This window comes from Mytilus edulis, chromosome 1, assembly GCF_963676685.1.
Source record: "Mytilus edulis chromosome 1, xbMytEdul2.2, whole genome shotgun sequence".
Lineage (NCBI taxonomy): Eukaryota > Metazoa > Mollusca > Bivalvia > Mytilida > Mytilidae > Mytilus > Mytilus edulis.
In genome coordinates this window covers 63,383,348-63,402,373 of record NC_092344.1, presented here as the reverse complement: position 1 = coordinate 63,402,373, position 19,026 = coordinate 63,383,348, and the positions used below count along the sequence as shown (strand labels likewise).

General features: G+C 32.1%; 1 pseudogene; it reads left to right on the top strand.

Annotated features, from left to right (window-relative positions):
- The first annotated feature begins 252 nt into the window (after positions 1-252).
- Positions 253-4,213, top strand: LOC139486635 (toll-like receptor 4; annotated as a pseudogene).
- Positions 4,214-19,026: the final 14,813 nt, after the last annotated feature.

The window sequence follows — 19,026 nt, the reverse complement described above, 5'->3', positions numbered from 1 at the left end:
CGAGGACTTGTAGGCTCATAAAAATTTAGAACATTACGCGTTGTGACGATATACCTTGGTTTTGAAACTTGAATTCTGAATAAGTAAGCCCAAGATATTACTCGTGCTAGCATGTACAATTAAAATATTAGTGACATACAGTTATGTAATCGTGCAGTTTGATGTTAAGCAATAATCAATAACTGAATGAAAACATAAAATAATGTCTAAATATTTTTCTTTAATTCTGTTTTTCCTTTCAGCGTAGCGTCATGTTTTCGACTTATGTATTCATTCTTGGATTGGTTATTTCTACCACTCAACATGTTCAAGAAAATTCTGAAATTAGTAGCTTTAAGAGGACAACCACATGTAAAACATATAAAAGGTTTCAGGTTGACTGCACGGGAAAACAATTATCTCATATTCCCACGTTTCCGAATTCCACAAAAACACTCATTCTAGCGAGAAACGATATTAGAAACATACCTGAAGGAATATTTTCTGCCCACACTGTTCTTGAAGACTTGGATTTATCATATAACACTATTGTTACACTGATGCCAAATTCGTTTAAAGGACTGAAGAACTTGTTGCGTTTGAACCTGCAAGGCAATACACTAGGGCAAAATAACACAGAATTGCCGAAACTATGCTTTAAATATCTAACGAAACTACGACAACTAAACGTTAAGGACAATCGAATTACTGTATTTCCAGATCTGTCTTTGATACTCAAGCTTGAAACTTTGAATGCAACTTTTACCAACAAAATAACTTTCGGTCAGCAGTTACAAGAACTAGGGTTTCTTATCCATCTAGATTTATCGTCCTCATCATGCAAGCCTAAACAACTTGATTATAATACATTTAAAGGCATTACAAGTTTGCGTTATTTAGATGTGTCAAATAACACATTAAACAGAATATTGATAGGTACATTCGCACATATGCATCATCTTCAGTTTTTGGACATATCTTACAATACTCGGTTAGGATTTCGAGGATTAAAAAATGTCACCACTGATTTATCAAAAACATCAATTGAAATCTTCAAATTTAAAAAATTGGTTCCGACATTTTCAATGAATCAGATGCTGATGAGAGATCACTTAGTACCTCTAAGGAACACCAAAGTAAAGGAGATGTATTTTGATAGCAATCGTATTCAGCTTTTGCAAGCAGGATTAATAAGTCTCTTACCGAAAACAATAGATACAATTTCTATAAGTGACAATCCACTTTCGTATGGAGAATATGTTTTGGAGTTTCGACAGTTATCAGTAAAAATATTAAATATTTCATTTCGGAGCACATCACACCTACCAGTCAATGAAGGGTTTTGTGTTTCGGATTTAGATGAGACGGATTTCGAACAAACTGTGTATGAGTTTAATAACGTTATAGTGGAACATCAGGTATCAACGATGTCTCGGCAATTCATTGTATTCAATGACGGTTTTAAACTGAATGTTTTGAATATAATTAATCTACCATTGCAACTTCGTGTAATTTATTTCACAGCTGGTAAATCAGAATTTGAAATGCCTAGGCTACGTTTTAGTGAAAATGTGCTAGAAAAGGTGGATTTCTCCTCCAATATATTCTACTCATTGAAAGGTCCTATAGTTAATTTGCCCCATTTATATGAGGTTGATTTATCAAACAATTTTTGTTCAAACATTTCAAATGTATTTTTCAACGGAACTCCAAATATTAGAAAACTTCAGCTTCAAAATAATTTGTTAGGCTTTATTCTACCAAACGACGGAAAAGGAGAAATATTTAGGCCTCTGGTGAAATTAGAAATCATTGATTTGTCAGACAACCGAATTCCAAGATTGCCTTATTCAATTTTTGAGTCGCATCAATCAATGAAAGAAATAAATCTTAAAAGGAATGTGTTGGAAAAAATGCAATTTAAGATTGATCACATGAGAAAACTTACTTTTTTGGACCTGTCAAATAATGTGATACGATTCCTGGATGCTGGTGAAACAGCCAATCTTGAGAAAGTTGCAAAATACAGTCCAAATTTTACAATAGACTTAAGCAGGAATCCAATCCAATGTGTATGTAGCAACCTTAACTTTATAAGGTGGATGGCAACAACAAAGATTCGTTTTAATGGCTTAAAATCTTATTCCTGTCAGCTGTCAAATTTTACCAAAATGTCTCTGGCACATCCGAAAGACCTTGAACAAATACTCGAAAAAGAATGTTCTTCGTATCTTGGTTTGATTTTAGTTGTTTGTTCGGCGTTAGTTCTTTCCGTTGTAACGGTAACCACTGGCATTATATATAGATATCGATGGAAGCTTAGATATCTTTACTTTATGGCAAAACTGAAATATAAAAAAGCGCCGAGCATATTAAAAAAGGATGTTTCCTACGATTTTGATGCATTTGTTTCTATGCTGACGAAGACCAGAATTTTGTTCATGACAAATTTATCAACCATGTTGAAAGAGAAGGAGAACTGCGGATTTGTCTTCATAAACGCGATTTTCTTGTCGGAAATGAAATCGCTGCCAACATTACGGATGCCATACACAGAAGTCGTAAGACAGTTTGCATCATAAGTCGCCCTTTCTTAAACTCGTACTGGTGCATGTTTGAATTCAACATGGCGCGAATGGAGAGTATATACTCACGAGATGGAGAGAACATTGTATATTTAATCTTTCTCGAACAAATTCCAACCAATACGTTACCCTTGGTTTTATTGGAACTCGTACAATCACAATCGTATATAGAGTTTCCGAATGACGAATATGGCGATACAGTGTTCTGGGACAATTTGAAACAAGTTTTGTCAGATTGAAAATATTTCAAAAACATTTTTACGCTATATTCATGTTTCCCAAATTGTGGCGTTTTTTATATCAATTTCTACAAAAGAGGCTTATTCCTTACAAGTCAAAAAGATTTTTTAATCATGTACACCCTATACAAAACATACACATAAAACGTTTTATAGGACGTTTTTATGTTTTAATTTTGAATAGAGCGGTTATAACTGAATGTATTTCGTCAATATTTTTATTGTGAAGTCAAATAAAGTACTTAGAAACGAGATAGATAAAAAACTATTAACTGAAACATTTTTTCCGCATAAAGTTTCAAAAGATCATGTTATGTAACAAAGATATGCATGAAAATAACACTATGACGTGGTAATCTTCTGTTAAATTTATTTTACAAAAGCTTGAATTGAAAGAAACATTTTGTATTGATTATTCAGTTAATAGATTAAAACAACTTATTATGAAAAAGTTAAAGACATTATTTTTAAAAGCATGATTCAATGATAAAGATAATGTTAATGGAAAGCTAGATATATATTTTTCTCATAAAAGTAATTTCCAAATGGAAGTTTTCAATCAAGACAAATTTTATGTAAATTTCGCATACGTGCCCATCAATTAGGAGTAGAAAAAGAGCGACATAAGAACAAACCTATAGAAATGTCACAGAGGACTTGTAATTTTTGTTCTCATAATGATATTGAAGATGAGTTTCATTTTTTAATAAACTGTCCATTGTATAATAAATGTCGGGAATCATTGTTTGCGCAAGCTCATGAGCACTGTCAAAATTTTAATAACCTAGACGGCAAATCAAAATGTTTATGGTTAATGACCACTGAAGATAAACATATACTTAAAAAGTTAAGTATTTTTCTTATCCAAAGTTTTGAATTGAGATTCACAAATTCTGTTAATGGGTAAATCTCTTTTAGTTTATCCACATATTTATATTTTAAATTCAAAAATTAAATTTAAATACACATTTCTCTATCTATGTGTATGCATATTTCATCTATTAATATGTAAATGCTTATATATATGCATTAATAAACTGCAGTCAAATCTCTAAGGTGCTTATCATATTCTTGCAATTGTGAAAGAAATATAATTATATACATAAATATCTAGTAATTGGTTGCTGTGTGTACATGTGAGAAAATTACCCTTATATCTAATCAGTAAGGGCTGCATTTCATTTTTATGCAGCTCAAAACACCATATCTGTTTAAATGGGAATAATCCTTACAGAAATTGATTGTCTCCCATATTACTTTCTCTTCCATGTGCATGCAATAACTGTTCAGTGTTCTATTGTCATTTATTTCATTTTATAATTTTATTGTTATAACACAAATCATTGTAATCATTGTATGAAATTTAAAACCCGCAAGGGTCCATAATTGGATTAATAAAGTATTCTTATTCTTATTCTTATTCTTATACAATTTCGTGCAGATTAATTTCGGCTTTTTTGTATTCTTTGCTTTGTGCATACAACATGATAGTTTTTAAAAGAAACGTGTAATTTTTCATGTCAATTAATATAATTTTAGAAATTCATCATGACCTTTTCATGTGGAACAAACAGAATAAACAGTGCATATACAGGAAATGTCGTATGCTATGTCAGTATGACCATTTTTATACGTACCTTCCTGCTTTTAAGGGTCTGTATCTTAATCTTAGTCAGACTATGTTTTCGTACATCAAGTGACTATCATTAACCCTGCTTATGTATCAAGAAGAATATGAAATTGTATTCATAGCAGTTGGTGCATTCATAGAATATATCCTATCTCACTACGTTTGGGGCGTATGCGATGCGTTCATTTTCATATTTTACTTTGGTGATTTGTCTTACTTTTTTTTTAAATTAACATCGATAGATTAAAAAAATAGGTATGCCATGGTGCAATGTTAACTAACAGTATTCTGTGAAAAGTAAAACCACAACAAATACTGAACTCCGAAAACGGAAAGTTCCTAATCAAATGGCAAAATCAAATGATAAAACACATCAAACAAATGGATGACAACTGTCATATTCCTGACTTGTTACAGGCATTTTCTTATGTAGACAATGGTGGATTGAAACTGGTTGGATAGAGCTTAGACTCTCACTTGTTTGACAGTCACATCAAATTCCATTATATTTACAGAGATGCATCAACAAAACAGACGCAATACATAAAATTATCAAAGTAGGGGTAGAGCATTCATCACAATCTCACTATCTCAAATAGAAAAAAAACACAAATATTTAACAAAGAAGCACAAATCCATCTATCAAATTTAACATCCACATTCATTGCTTACACATAATGTATTTCAAATCAACCCATGAAGGGTTGAAATATTTGAAGTCCTGTAACATAATTGCCAGGTTCTAACAACTCTAGTATAGAATGATGTGTTTGACGTCAGAATGTAAACATCACACAGGAAGAGATATAAACATAATTGTGTCGTTCAAAGTATTTTCAAAATTATAATAGAACAGTAACACAATGTCGGGATGTTTAAGAGTACAGATCTACGTCATATGTACCAAAGAAACACAAAAGGTCACACGTACAAAACACACCAGCAAACATGAAAGATAATACAAACAACACATTGAAGTGATGTACCTAGCCACTTCAAATGGATATCACCGAAAACAGAACAAACAGTAAAAGTAGTATTAATAAAAAAACAAAGACAAATAAAAGAACAATATAACAAGTTATTAAGATGATAAGCAACGTCAATAGGCAGAATATATACACCAAGACCATCATGTATTATTTGTTAAGTTGGTACGGAATATTTATCAACAAGGTTTTGGTACCTTCCAATAAACTTTTTTTTTAAAAGACGAGACGTTCTTTGACATACCATTGGTTCATCAATTTTCTGTGCAGACACTGGCGACGATTTACAAAGTCTTAGTAGGAGCTACCAGCTCTTGTATATTGAATAAGTTTGGAAATGTATATCCCATATGCAGGTGAATTTGGTATATTTGTAAAGCCTGCAAAAAAAAGGTCAGAAAGGTCGCCAAAGGCATAGTGATCCGGCGTCGGCGGCGTTAGCTAACTTCTTAAAGCTTTTTATTGTAGAAGGTAGAATACCTAGATGCTTCATACTTTGTATATAGATGCCTCATGTTACGACGTTTCCGTCCAATGTCCTTGACCTCATTTTCATGGTTAAGTGACGACTTGAAAACAAAGTTCAGATTATTTGTTATGTTAAATTCTCATTATTAGAAGTAATAGGATAACTATAATTGGTATGTGCGTACCTTGCACGGTCCTCATACCCATTAGGCAGTTCTCACTTGACCTCGACCTCATTTCATGGATCAGTGAACAAGGATAAGTTTTGGTGGACTAGTCCATATCTCAGATACTATAATCAACAGGTCTAGTATATTCGGTGTATAGAAGGACTGTAAGGTGTACATGTCCAACTGGTAGGTGTCATCTGACCTTGACCTGATTTTCACAGTTCAGTGGTCAAATTTAAGTTCTTGAGTTTTGGTTGGGTTTTTTTCTAATACTATATGCAGTAGGTCAACTATATTTGGTGTATGGAATAATTGTAAGGTGTACATGTCTAGCTGGCATGTGTCATCTGACCTTGACCTCATTTTCATGGTTCAGTGGTCAACATTAAGTTTTTGAGCTTTGGTCTTTTTTTCTAATACTAATTGTAATAGGTCAACTATATTTGGTGTATGGGATAATTGTAAGGTGTACATGTCTAGCTGGCAGGTGTCATCTGACCTTGACCTCATTTTCATTGTTCAGTGGTCAACATTAAGTTTTTGAGTTTTTGGTCTTTTTTTTTCTAATACTATATGTAATAGGTCAACTATATTTGGTGTATGGTAATATTTTATGATCTATATGTCGGTCGTGCAGGTTTTATTTGACCTTGACCTCATTATCACGGTTCATAGCTCAGTGTTAATTTTTTGTGTTTTGGTCTGTTTATCTTTAACTATAAGCAATAGGTCAACTATATTTGTTGTGTGGAAGAATTGTTAGCTGTATATGTCGGTTTGGCATTATTTATCTGACCTTGACCACATTTGCATGGTTCATTGGTCAATGTTTAGTTTTCTTGGTTAATGTTAGGTTTATGTGACAGTTGTAATAAAGCTTAATATTTAGGACTATCAACATAATATCAATGATTAGTAAAGAAGGCGAGACATTTCAGTGTGTGCACTCTTGTGCTACTAAGGTGGGAGAAATTGATCATCCAAAATAAAGATCGTATCGTTCGTCATAGATTCTGGAACTGACATGACTGTGTACTAATCACTTGTTTCTCTGTGTAGTATGTTTTATCCTTTGATCACTATTAACAAAACATGCCTTTTGATATCCAAAATTAATAAATTTATAGCGTATGCTACTATTTTATGTTAAAAGGCATTGTGAATTGTAAATGTAAGTTATTCTGATCTAATTTTGGTAGAAGATATCTAAGAATATAATTAACTTATTATTTTTCAATTTGTAACGTGTTTGAAATAAAAACTGTCCGAATGGAAACTATATTACCTCTTGGACAATCAAAACTAATCTTACTATAATGGTTACCCTTTTGATTTTGTAAAACAGATGTCATACTAAGTTAAATGTCACTGCATGACTGTTTTTATTACAATTCATGTCTATATATCGTATACGGGCTTAAGCCGTTCTTTTTACATGTAAATGTAGTTAACCTATGTTTCTTTTATGAATATTGTTTTATTTTTCTATCATTAAAATTTTGTTAATATCTGTGAATGAGTATTATTTTTTGTGAGTTTGAATAACAGAATAAACATTTAAACTAAGATAAGAAGCCATTAATGATTCGGTAGAATTCTAAATCATTATCTCACTGGGATATATCAAATGTGAGCCTTGACTGAAATGCTGGTTTTAAAATGACAGGACACATTGATATGTCTAAACTTCAAATTAAAGAACCAAGTAAAAAGTCTTCTTTTAGTCTTTTAGAATGTTCTGTATTTCTAATTCCATTTTAAAAATGTTTCTGTTGTGAAGTAAATACAGGATAAGAAAGTAATATGAATCGTCTTTCTTGTCATTTTAATGTTATCCAAATTATTGAACTAATGCATAAAATTGAGAATATAAATGGGGAATGTGTCAAAGAGACATCAACCCGACCAAAGAACAAACAACATATCTAGTGTTCGAAACGAAGTTATGTATGTATGTTTTTTATATAATCCTACATCCAGTAATTGTTAGTCATACGCTTATTCATTTTAGGGTTTGTTACTAAAGGTTACCGGATCGCAGGGGCGGATCAACAATTTTCAAAGTATATTCCACGTCCCTATCCAAATGCAATGATCGTCCAAAAGGGGGGGGGTTCTCACACCACACCACCACCCTTTGCGGAACCATCACACGGGATCTACTACTAGGATCATCACATTCCATGCGTTTGGCTTCTCATTTGTCAATTAAAGTTTTACTGAATGATTTTTTGTATTACATCACCCGTTAATGTATTGTTTTTCTATAGGTCTGCTAGGGGCCAAGTTGTACAGAGGTTGTTACCGGCATGTTTCTTTGTTGTCTTTGTATTGTATCAAATACATAACTGATACTTTAAATACAATTACACGGACTCTTTATAGATGATACACGGACTCTTTACAGATGATACACGGACACTTTTTAGTTTCTACACGGACACTTTTTATGAATAGATTTACCAGTGCATGATAATTGAGTTCATGAGCGCTTTAAATTTCAATTAAATTTGAACTCTTTGTTTCAACATCGACACATTTCCCGTCTTTTGTAATAAAATTTGAACGTTGGCATCGATACCTATATTTTTTAAAACAATTTCCGTATATGAAGATTCATATCAGTACACTAAGAAGTTAATCATCTAACTCTTAGTTGGTTATTTTTTTTTTCCTTACATAAAATGTTCTGATCCACAATTTAATGAGAAAAAATATAGTGTGGTCAAGCAGATGAAAACATAATATTCTGATTACTGATTTTCCGAATACCGTATACAATTGTGTTAATTAATTTCGAAACAAGTATTTCAATGATGGAGTTGAAAAACTAAATATTGTTCTACTTATATAGAAACACAACCCTCTTTGGAAGATAAATAGTTGGTTCGTAATTGGTTTTTTTCTTTTTCTTTCTTCAGTATATAAACATATATAGTATTATTGACAATGCTGAAAGTAAAGACATGCTGGTACCGACGTGTATAATTCAACAAAAATGGTAGGAAATATATATATAAAAAAAAATCTGATCAATAGAGAAAATCCCACTCAACTAACCAATGTACGATTGATCCTATAGATTAAAAGTGTCCGTGTAAAACATGTTTAAATAGACAGCAAATCCTGAAGAAATTCATGGAACTTATGTCACCGATTTTGTGCGGTAAGCTGCGATTAGGTTAATCATGATCAACATTAGAGACATACGAAAACCTATAACCAGGAAATTTTAGAAAAAAAAGTTCTAAAATATATGCCTATATGTATTTATAGGTAATAACAAAACAAAATCCATTTTTTCATAACATTTTATTCATTTTAAAATGAAATAAAAAAATCATTTTTTTCTACATTTATATTGTTATTGAATTCATATATATAAATATATCGAATTCTTATGTTTGGGAGCAAACGTACAATTTTTATTATTTTTTAAGGGGAATTGGGGAATAAAATGGCACGTCCTGTTTAATCAATAACAAAAAAGATTAAGCCTGTTTATTCTAGATTTGATTTACCCCCCTCTTTTTTCGTTTTTCCCTAAATAAAAATTAAATGTTAGCTTGCTTATCTCTGAAATCTGTTTCGTACATCACTTATAAGTAGTTGCGAAGTTGCATTTTAAAAATCCTCAAATGTGTTACTTGACATGGTTCTTTTTTATAAAATCAGTAGATTCTTGATTTTTTTGTTAAAATACTCTCAGCTAAATGAAAGTGAAAAAATAACCGTTTAAACTGTAAACATGTTATTGGATTAAATTGCACTTCTCATAAGTGCAATTTGGAACCACACTTTTTTTATTCGTAGAATCTTCAAATTAGGCAATAATGTACCTCTGGGGATAAATAACACCATACAAAAAAAAAATTGGTGTGGCTCGGCTGGTTCGGCAACTGGAGTGAAAACAGTAACAATATCCTGTAGGATATTTTTTTCTCCCAAAGGATATTCAAAAATCCTAAAGGATTTTTATGAAATCCTATAGGATATAAGTCATAATCCCGTAGGATATTTTTAATATCCTATGGGATAAATGAATCCTATCGACTTTATTTATTCTATAGGAAAATTTATCTCCTATGGGATAAAATTAATATCCTACGGGATTTAAAATCCTGTAGGATTTTCAAAAAAAGTGTTAAATCCGATAGGATTTTTTTTTTATCCTATAGGATTATCATGAACGACTTCTTGTCAGAAAAAAATGTCCATTGGGATATTGTTTTCACCTAATTAGGCATTTACTTTGTCCTGTGGGATGTTTTTTCTCCCATGGGATATTTTTTCACCTACCGGTTTTTTTTTCTCTCCCTTGGGATAAACTTTGTCCTGTAGGATATTTTGTTCTCCCATAGAATTAAATTTGGATACGTTTTGTCATCTAAGATGGATTTGTCAGTTTTGTTGGTCTTTTACAAACGTTAACAATACGATTTTCAATGCAAATGATGTGTGTGGTCCAGACTTAGGAGCATCATAAATGGATAGGAAAGATATTAAGACAATAAAAACTGTTTAGCTTGTATTTTCGGATAGCCGTCTCATATATATCATAGTGATTCCAACATCATTTCCTCATATCAAGTTATTATTTGTTCATTTTGATTGGTGAATCGTACTAAACAAAATGAATATCATTGACAAGTTAAAGTTCTCAAATACTATTAAAAAATAAATAAAATTTTATTAAACTTTCACAAATGACTTATAATTATACATGTAACAGATTTATAAAACGAAAAACTGGGGTTCATGATCAAATTTTTTAAGGCATTCAAATGGATAAAACCAGAGGATTCCGAAAAATTGACAAAAACTCAAAAACATGACAAGCAGACATCCTTAAACTTTGTTTGATTTCAACAAAAATTGAGTTCTTTGGGTTCTTTGATATGCTGAATCTCACCACACATTTACATTTTGATGTATGGGTCCTGTTATGAAGTTGATCCTCATTGAGTTTAAAAGGGTACAAAATCAAACTTTTGTTTGATTTATGAAAAATTGAATTACTGGGTGTTTTTGATATGCTGAATTTAACCATGTATTTAGATTTTGGATATTGGACCACAATAGGAAAATTTTAAAGTTTTAAGTTCTTAGACCACATTTATTCTGTGTCAGAAACCTATGCTGAGTCAATTATTTAATCACAATCCAAATTAAGAGTTGTATCAAGCTTGAATGTTCTGTCCGTACTTGCCCCTTATGTTCAGGGTACTACCTCTGCGGTTGTATCAAGCTGCGCCCTGAGGAGTATTTTTTTATAGGAATATTGCCATGATGATTTTCCACATATACAATGTATATGCATTTTTGGGGTAAACTTGGGGGGATTAAAAAAATGTAAACAGCAAAAATTATCAGCAAGACTATTTAAAATAATTTGTATGCCCCATTAATGGCATTATGTTTTCTGGACTGTGCGTTTGTCTGTCCATCTGTTCCGCTTTAGGTTAAAGGTTTGGTCATGGTAGTTTTAGATGAAATTGTATTGCAATCAACCTGAAACTTAGAACACATGTTCCCTATGATATGATCTTTTTAATTTTAATGCCAAATTAGAGTTTTGATTCTAATTTCACGGTCCACTCAACTGCAGAACATAGAAAATGATAACTTGTGCGAGTGGGAAATCTGTATACTATGGACACATTCTTGTTAAGTCATAAATTACATTTTAGATTTATACTATGTAATAAAGATTTGAGAATGGACATTCATTTGCCTTTTTTGAAGGTGCAAATTGATATATTTAGGTGTGTGACACAGTTTGTTAAAAGCCTTAAATCAATCCCTCACCCATGAACAGTTCAAGTTTGAAGTATCTGTCTGTCCCTCCATCGGCATCAGTTTGGCAAATTAGTTTTACTCACTGTTGTTGTCATTCGTGAAAATATTGATTTTATGTTGTTTTTTTTTTTTTTTATCATTGCAAGTTACAAAGAAGTTTGAACTTTGTTGCAGTCTAATGATTTTGGGCAGAGTTATGGTCCTTTGACCTTTAAAAATTCACTAAAATAATCAGTTTTCCACACCTTTTTTGTCATTCATGAATATATGGATTTGATAATTAGTATATAACTTTATCATAACAAGTAACAGTTCAAGTTTAAATTTTGATTTGGTCTGATAATTTTGTGCAGAGTGATTGTTGTTGGGCTTAGAAAATTATCCGAAATAATCAGTTTTAAACACTTTTTTTTTGTCATGCTTAACTACATTGACTTGATATTTGTTATAATGTTTACAATGACAAGTTATAAATCAAGTTACAATTTTGTTCCAATACAATGATTTTTTTAACTGGTAGGGGATTTTGCATTGCCATACAATACTCACAGAATGATTGTTGTACGCTCGTTTACGTGACGTACATGACGTATTATGGTATATCGTTGAACGTTTGTCCGTCTGTTTGTTCGTCCGTCTTTAACATGTTTGACATTAACTCAAAAACGCTTTAACCAATATGCATAAAACTTTGGTGAATTGTTTATACATGTATCTATTGACGTGAGTTGCTTTTCTTTTTTATAATATTATACTGGATTTACCGTTTCCTACTTTTATTTATTAAAAAAGGGGATATTCTCCAGTTTGCGAACAATAACCTTAAAAATAATTTCACCAACTTGCAAGAAACTGTGGTGAATTGTTTAATTCTATCTACATAAGCTCCCTTTTGAGTTTTATAAATTTTATACTTTACTTTTTTTGATTTATGGGATTTTATTCTATACAAAAAAGGGGATTTTCCAGTTTTCGGACAGTAACTCAAAAATACTTTTAGCATTTTTTTAAACTTTGGTAAATTGTTTATATCTATTGTTGTAAGCTTTATTTTGGTTTTTATAAATTGAAGATTTTACGCTTTCGAGTTATAAGATTTTATTCATAAAAAGGGTTGATTTTCAAGTTTTGAACAATATCCTTAAAGTATTTGAAGCAGTTTTTATTAAGATTTGATGACTGATTTTTATCTATTAAGATAACCTCCCTTTAGTTTTTTTTATAAATTTCTGATAAAACATTGAGAAATTATTGAACTTTATTTGTTTATAGTCTGACAAAAGATTTACTATGTATTGCCCAGCAGCATACTGAGTATTGCGCAACAGCACAGTGTAATTGCAAAACAGCAAGAAATCTTTATTTGAATATAAATTCAATTTATATAATGTTCATTTAAAATTGTCTATTTACATGGTTTACATGGTTTACTTTAACAAAAATGTAATTTGAAACTTGGAGGTAAAACTTTACCAGACATGGCTACAATCATAATTGGAGTATGTATTTTGTTTGTAAAATATGTACTCTGACCCCGTCCGCCTGCCAATAAAGATGGCAGACATGGTAAAAAAGTACACAGTGTAAAATGCAAATTTTGTCTATTGTTTGTTAACTGTAATGAATTGAGATAATCTGACAAGAGCAATGTTGGAGAGTATATGTCCTCTGTAGAATATGCACTTAGACTAAGGTCAACAACACAGGCTCTTTAGAGCCAATAGTTATTTTAAAGTTAAAGAATTGAACGCTTTTTACATTTTATTTTTATGCAGATATATAATGTCACGAAGTTATAAATGTCTGTCATATGTACATGTCATTAACCTGATTTTCACTGTACAGTTACTTCTTTTTATTTTAAAAGCACTTGTTACATTTTATAATGATGTTTAAATGGCTGTAGCAGGCTGGTAATACTTTTTTGAAATTTTTTTTATTCCTTTTTGGAAATTATTTATGGGCTATAGCTATTTAATTATAAAAAATGTAGCACTATTTAGTTTCTGGAAAGGTTGCAATTGTTCAACTTGATTAAACTATTACTTTTTAGAGATGGTATGAGATTTGCATGATTTTTTTATTTCACAAAAGATGGTCAAGTATATAGCCCTTATATTCTTAAGTATTGATTGTCATTATGAGTTTTTTATTTATTTTTATTTTCATATGTTTTTTTAATGATTTGAATGTTGGCAATTTTAAGGCACACAGGTAGTACTTGTTTTAAAGACTCTTAAACTGTAGAACAGGAGTACATGTTAAAATTATTTGGAAGTTGTGGAATTTGGCAAACAGGATTATGGGATTATAATCTATATATCGATACCCCTTCTGAATAACTAGATTGTGTTATCTTTGAGGAATGACAACATTTTTGTGTTTTGTATAGTATATTACCATAAAAGGTTGGTTATCAAATACCTAATTGTCCTGAACATGACATATAAGATGTCTGCATGTTGATTTATTTATGAATTATGTCTTTGTATCAGTGATGAAATTTAGTTAATGTAATGACTTGTTTGTGATAATGAAAACCCTGGTGTAATAATTTTTTAGTAATACTGACATTTTTTTTTAATCTAAATTAAATGCATTGTTACAAACACAAGCGAAACTAAGATTGAATATAACATCAAATATATTTCAAGTTGGCGAACCTTCTTTATGGTTAGATAGTAAGCAAACAGTGGTACAAGTACTGTTAAGAATGTTTCCAATGTTGAAGAATTTAAACAAGGGTATTATTTAGAATGTTTTAAGAAGTTTGTGAACATGAGCACTGTTTAGAATGTTGGCGAACAGGGGTACTGTTTAAAATGTTGGCGACGTTGGCGAACAGGGATACTGTTTTGAATGTTGGCGACATTGGCTATGTTGGCGAACAGGGGTACTGTTCAGAATGTTGGCGATGTTGGCGACGTTGGCTAACAGGGATACTGTTAATGAATGTTGGCGACTTTGGCGAAAAGGGGTACTGTTCAGAATGTTGGTGACGTAGACAAACAGGGGTACTGTTCTGAATGTTGGCGACGTTGGCGAACAGGGATACTGTTCCGAATGTTGGCGACATTGGCGACGTTGGCGAACAGGGGTACTGTTTAGAAAAGATGGTCAAGTATATATCCCTTATACTTTTAGGTATTGATTGTCATTATGAGTTTTTTATTTATTTTTATTTTCATATGTTTTTTTTAATGATTTGAATGTTGGCAATTTTAAGGCAAACAGGTGGTACTTGTTTGAAAGACTCTTAAACTGTAGAACAGGGGTACTTGTTAAAATCATTTGGAAGTTGTGGAATTTGGCAAACAGGATTATGGGATTATAATCTATATATCGATATCCCTTCTGAATAACTAGGTTTTGTTTGCTTTGAGGAATGACAACATTTTCGTTCTGAATGTTGGCGACGTTGGCGACGTTGGCGAACAGGGGTACTGTTCTGAGTGTTGGCGACGTTGGCAAACAGGGGTACTGTTTACAATGTTGGCGATGTTGGCGAACAGGGGTATTGTTTAGAATGTTCGCAACGTTGGCGACGTTGGCGAACAGGGGTACTGTTGAGAATGTTGGCGACGTTGGCGAACAGGGTACTGTTTAGAATGTTTGCGACGTTGGCGAACAGGGGTACTGTGTAAAGTGTTGGCTACAATGGCGACGTTGGCGAACAGGAGTACTGTTCAGAATGTTGGCGAAGTTGGCGACGTTGGCGAACAGGGGTACTGTTCAGAATGTTAGCGACGTTGGTGAACAGGGGTACTGGTTATAATGTTGGCGACGTTGGCGAACAGGGGTACTGTTGAGAATGTTGGCGACGTTGGCGACGATGGCGAACAGGGGTAATGTTCACAATGTTGGCGAAGTTGGCGACGTTGGCGAACATGGGTACTGGTTAGAATGTTGGTGACGTTGGCGAACAGGGGTACTGTTCAGAATGTTGGCGACGTTCGCGACGTAGGCGAACAGGGGTACTGTTCAGAATGTTGGCGAAGTTGGCGACGTTGGCGAACAGGGCTACTGTTTACAATGTTGGCGACGTTGGCGACAAGGTTAGCGGGTTGGCGAACAATTTCCCAATCCTGTACCAGCCTGCGGCCTTCAGCAATGAGCAAAGCGGATAGTCAGCTTTAAAAGGCCCCGAAATGACAATGTAAAACAATTCAAACGAGAAAACTCACGGCCTTATTTATATAAAAAAAAATAACGAAAAAACAAATACTAGTATGTAACACATAAACAAACGAAAACCACTGCATTACAGGGGTATAGTTTAGAATGTTGGCGACGTTGGCGAAGTTGGCGAACAGGGGTACTGTTTAGAATGTTGGCGACGTTGGCGAACAGGGTACTGTTTAGAATTTTTGCGACGTTGGCGAACAGGGGTACTGTTTAGAATGTTGGCGACATTGGCAACGTTGGCACATTATGTGGCGGGGTTAAACATGTTAGCGGGATTCCAACCCTCCTTATAGCCTGGTACAGTGGTATAACAGTACAACATAAGAACGAACTATAAAAATTAGTTGAAAAAGGCTTAACTCATCAGATGGACAAAAAATACAAGTGGACGTGACCGAGTACTTGTACATCCAAAAACAAAAAGACAATAGGAACAGATCTGAGAGTACTCATAGTAATCTGACAGCTAGTTCAAAGCCACTAACAACTAATAAAAACATCATGCATCTAAGACTAAATTATCAATCCGTACACATCCAAAATCCAATGGATTTAGTGTAAAGACGTCACAAACAGTCAGAAAAAAACATAACCTTGTGCAATGCCAAGTAACATGTATCGACAGACGGTAGATCCATGAATGTGTATATGCATATAACATACTAGTAATATTTAGTTTGCTTTTAATTTACTGATAACAAAATCAATATTTATACCAATCAAAACAATATTCAATGATCTTATTACAGTGTTGAATTGGTAACCTTTTAGGATAAGTTTATTTAAAAGAGCGATAAGATTACAAGGATCATTTCCAAATTTCCGGGCACGGTTAACAACATTTCCGTAAAAATGAGGATGTGCTATCCCATTTGATATAAGTTTTCTACAGGTACAATCAAACTTCAAAACCAAATCTTTATATGTATGAAAATATTTAGTAAAGGTTTTAAGTAATTTATGGTAACAATATATATCCATGGTTTAATAATTTACCAGTAATCGTAAATGAAACCTATTGTCTTTCGATTAATTGTCTTAATCTGGGTGTATCTGTTTTCTGTCCGTCTCTAGTATCAATTATTAGACTCTTTATCATATCGACTTTTTTTGTCAGAAAGTAACACAGTTGAACTCTTGTTGAACAGTTCATTAAGACATTTTTGGAAGTTATCTTCCAAGTCGACATTTTGCTGTTCAGTAATAGTTATCCCATGAGGTCCAAATACTTATATGGTCCGATCACTCACATTTGATTGTTGACATCACGGATTTATACTGTACATGCAATTTATAAGATGTGAAAAAAAATGAACGATACTTGTTTCATGATAAAATGTTGATACACCATGTGCCTTGAAAGTACATATTTTGATTCTTTATTTTATAGTTTTTAATCGTAAACACCTTACATTTTTAGCTATAAAAAATGTGTATAATCACTCGATAAAAAATGACACACTCGAAAAAGCCCGGACTGCTCTCGAAAAAACCCGGACAAGAAAAACTGAATTTAGTCTCCAAATTTCGTTTGCAATGCAATAACAATAGTTTTTGTAAAGTGTCTGTATATCTAAGGAAATATAGATTCCATGTATGCATTTCCATCGATATTTGCATTGTTATGTGTAAGAAAATTGCTTTATTCGGTATTTTGGAATAAAAGCATTTTAAGGCCAAATTTAACTTTTTAAACGAAAAGCAATGTCAGAATGATTCTATCTTTATATCTCAAATGCTAACATATCATGTATAACCTTGTATATAAAACTCTAGCTTCTATAGCACGTCTTGTTAGAAAAGAAGTCTGTTTGTTTACATTTTTGATCATATTCACTTGAAAAAAAAGTGGTTACACTCGAAAAAGCCCGATCAAATCACTCGAAAAACCACGATCCTAGCCGGACACTATACCTACCGTGGATTGAGTGTATGAAAGTTTTGATAATATAAATGATTTTCTGTTTCTAGCAAGGTAATACGCACTTGTTTAAGTACTGTGGAAGAATATGGAAAAGTCGATTACAGAGTTTAATTTCATTCGATATTACACGACTAAAATTAATTTGCACAATCATAGAAAATAATGATGTTAATTTCCAAGATTGGTCATCAAAAAAGTCGTATGGTGCATTTCATTTTTATTTTTATAATTTAGCTAGCAAATTTGAAATGTAGATCATGCAGTTTGATTTGTTTTTCAAAGGCTGCACTTTATTATAATTCTGTTTTGTATTCAAACATTAAACACAATGCTTTATTCGTTAATTGAAAAAATTTTCAAAGTAACCAATATTACCTCATTTACTTCAATAATTTGCAGAAAGTTGTGTCCTGTCCCTGATTAGACTGAATGCATCGTCTTCTAATGTTTTTATTGTATTTGGCCTTTTTGTTTTATATTGACAAATTTAACCTCGTCATTTTGAACTCTTCAATAATAAATATCAGGTTATTCGAAATTATGAAGGTTTGCTAATCAAAAAGAAACACTATAAAATCGAAACTTTTTGTATCACTATGGAAGATCATTATTTATGGTTAATAAATCGTATTTAAATCGAAGCGGAAATAATTACAAGGAACATATTAATATTAACAATAAAATAAAATACCCATCAATATTCACACCTTTTTCATTTTTCACTGCTTTTACGTTGATAGAGGTGCATCGTCCACTTATGTATTTATATAGTTTTAATTACTCTATCTCTTTATTAATAACGTTCGCCATTTCTTAGTCAGTATTTTTACCAATTGTGTTGCGTCCTCTCAAGATTAAGTCATTTTTCATGTATATGTATTTATAAGAAAAGGTAAAGTACTGATATCGATTTTTATAATCAGACGTCTTAATTGATTTTTTCATTGATATTGAAGATTTGTTTTATTTGAAAATAAAATATTCTTTCAAACATCGCTTTCGATGATAAAGTAATTCCTTTTGTCGTCGCCTTCATCTAGGGACACAATCAATCATAT